Source organism: Hypomesus transpacificus, unplaced genomic scaffold (assembly GCF_021917145.1).
Source record: "Hypomesus transpacificus isolate Combined female unplaced genomic scaffold, fHypTra1 scaffold_302, whole genome shotgun sequence".
In the NCBI taxonomy this organism is placed as follows: domain Eukaryota; kingdom Metazoa; phylum Chordata; class Actinopteri; order Osmeriformes; family Osmeridae; genus Hypomesus; species Hypomesus transpacificus.
Genome location: NW_025813829.1, coordinates 57,501 through 60,720, shown reverse-complemented (window position 1 = coordinate 60,720; position 3,220 = coordinate 57,501).

Here is a 3,220-nt window from a genome sequence, read left to right as displayed (position 1 = left end):
AGGTATCATGTCCTCATGAGAACATTACATTAAGAATGACCTCCTCAGCTGGAATGTGTGAGGCCAGAAAAACCGATACTTTGACAAACAGATACATACATATTCTGTAACTCTGTGTGGCCAGATCACAGGAATGTGTTCTTCCAGAAACAAATGACTGGGTTTGCACTTCACTGACATCTCTATCAGGGGCTTCCTTCTGAAGTGAGACATGCAAGTATCACTGCATTTTTGGGCCCAAGGCGGCCTTCTTTGCATGCCTGTTAAGACCATTCACCAAAGTTGGGCCTGCCGCCAGCCACATGCCCAAGATTGGTGAATGATGTTGGCTGGGCTGCAGGGGGGCCACTCTGCCTGCCCTAGGACACACAAAGTCCTCAACAGCTTCATAAACCTTTAGAACAATTTTAAATAACCTCAGCTTGATTATGTGAGTATGTGAAATTCATTTGGTGCAGTGAACTTCAGTTCATGTTATTTATGAACTTGATGTGTGTGACAGGGTCAAACAAAAACACACACAGAGAGTTAGGCCACAACAGACCTATCCACATGCAATTAGGGCCTCTGTTTAAAACATTCTATTTACAAACAGTGGTTTGAATTCCACTCAATTTTTAAAACAGCTTGGCATTGACTGAATTCTTTCAGTCAAGAAATACAGAGGCCTGAAACAGAAAAACAGAACTGGCCTGCCAGGCTCACAGACCAATAGGCCCATGTTTACAAATGCAAATAGGCCCATGTTGACAATAGTCTCCCTACTCATACAGAAGTTATTTTTAAACAGCTGGTTATAGAGGTTGATAGGACTGAATTATGTCTGTAAGCATGTGTATGATGTCCTCCTGAAATTACATTACATTGACCATGACCTCAGCTGGGATCAGTGAGTGACCTGGGAATCATTGCAGTAGACTAAGCCATGTTTCCCTGCACTATTGAGAGCTTCACATCAATATCAACCATTCATTTGTGTCTTGTAGTGGTATCAGTGAACCCAGGCCAGATATTCAGATACATTGAGTAAACAAATACAGACAGGCATTTTCTGTAACTCTGGATACTAGGTGGCTAGTAAAATGGTGGCCAGGTCACAGGAATGTTTTCTGCCAGAAAAACAAAGGACTGGCCCTGCCAGGCTTTTCAGTTCAATTCACATGCAAATAGGCCTCTGTTTACAAAGGTATCTTGACTAACACAACATTCCCCTAAAACTTTTAGACAGCTTGGCAGAGAGATTCATGTGAATTAATTATGTCTTTAAACACAGGTATCATGTCCTCATGAGAACATTACATTAAGAATGACCTCCTCAGCTGGAATGTGTGAGGCCAGAAAAACCGATACTTTGACAAACAGATACATACATATTCTGTAACTCTGTGTGGCCAGATCACAGGAATGTGTTCTTCCAGAAACAAATGACTGGGTTTGCACTTCACTGACATCTCTATCAGGGGCTTCCTTCTGAAGTGAGACATGCAAGTATCACTGCATTTTTGGGCCCAAGGCGGCCTTTTCTTCATGCCTGTTAAGACCATTCACCAAAGTTGGGCCTGCCGCCAGCCACATGCCCAAGATTGGTGAATGATGTTGGCTGGGCTGCAGGGGGGCCACTCTGCCTGCCCTAGGACACACAAAGTCCTCAACAGCTTCATAAACCTTTAGAACAATTTTAAATAACCTCAGCTTGATTATGTGAGTATGTGAAATTCATTTGGTGCAGTGAACTTCAGTTCATGTTATTTATGAACTTGATGTGTGTGACAGGGTCAAACAAAAACACACACAGAGAGTTAGGCCACAACAGACCTATCCACATGCAATTAGGGCCTCTGTTTAAAACATTCTATTTACAAACAGTGGTTTGAATTCCACTCAATTTTTAAAACAGCTTGGCATTGACTGAATTCTGTCAGTCAAGAAATACAGAGGCCTGAAACAGAAAAACAGAACTGGCCTGCCAGGCTCACAGACCAATAGGCCCATGTTTACAAATGCAAATAGGCCAATGTTGACAATAGTCTCCCTACTCATACAGAAGTTATTTTTAAACAGCTGGTTATAGAGGTTGATAGGACTGAATTATGTCTGTAAGCATGTGTATGATGTCCTCCTGAAATTACATTACATTGACCATGACCTCAGCTGGGATCAGTGAGTGACCTGGGAATCATTGCAGTAGACTAAGCCATGTTTCCCTGCACTATTGAGAGCTTCACATCAATATCAACCATTCATTTGTGTCTTGTAGTGGTATCAGTGAACCCAGGCCAGATATTCAGATACATTGAGTAAACAAATACAGACAGGCATTTTCTGTAACTCTGGATACTAGGTGGCTAGTAAAATGGTGGCCAGGTCACAGGAATGTTTTCTGCCAGAAAAACAAAGGACTGGCCCTGCCAGGCTTTTCAGTTCAATTCACATGCAAATAGGCCTCTGTTTACAAAGGTATCTTGACTAACACAACATTCCCCTAAAACTTTTAGACAGCTTGGCAGAGAGATTCATGTGAATTAATTATGTCTTTAAACACAGGTATCATGTCCTCATGAGAACATTACATTAAGAATGACCTCCTCAGCTGGAATGTGTGAGGCCAGAAAAACCGATACTTTGACAAACAGATACATACATATTCTGTAACTCTGTGTGGCCAGATCACAGGAATGTGTTCTTCCAGAAACAAATGACTGGGTTTGCACTTCACTGACATCTCTATCAGGGGCTTCCTTCTGAAGTGAGACATGCAAGTATCACTGCATTTTTGGGCCCAAGGCGGCCTTTTCTTCATGCCTGTTAAGACCATTCACCAAAGTTGGGCCTGCCGCCAGCCACATGCCCAAGATTGGTGAATGATGTTGGCTGGGCTGCAGGGGGGCCACTCTGCCTGCCCTAGGACACACAAAGTCCTCAACAGCTTCATAAACCTTTAGAACAATTTTAAATAACCTCAGCTTGATTATGTGAGTATGTGAAATTCATTTGGTGCAGTGAACTTCAGTTCATGTTATTTATGAACTTGATGTGTGTGACAGGGTCAAACAAAAACACACACAGAGAGTTAGGCCACAACAGACCTATCCACATGCAATTAGGGCCTCTGTTTAAAACATTCTATTTACAAACAGTGGTTTGAATTCCACTCAATTTTTAAAACAGCTTGGCATTGACTGAATTCTGTCAGTCAAGAAATACAGAGGCCTGAAACAGA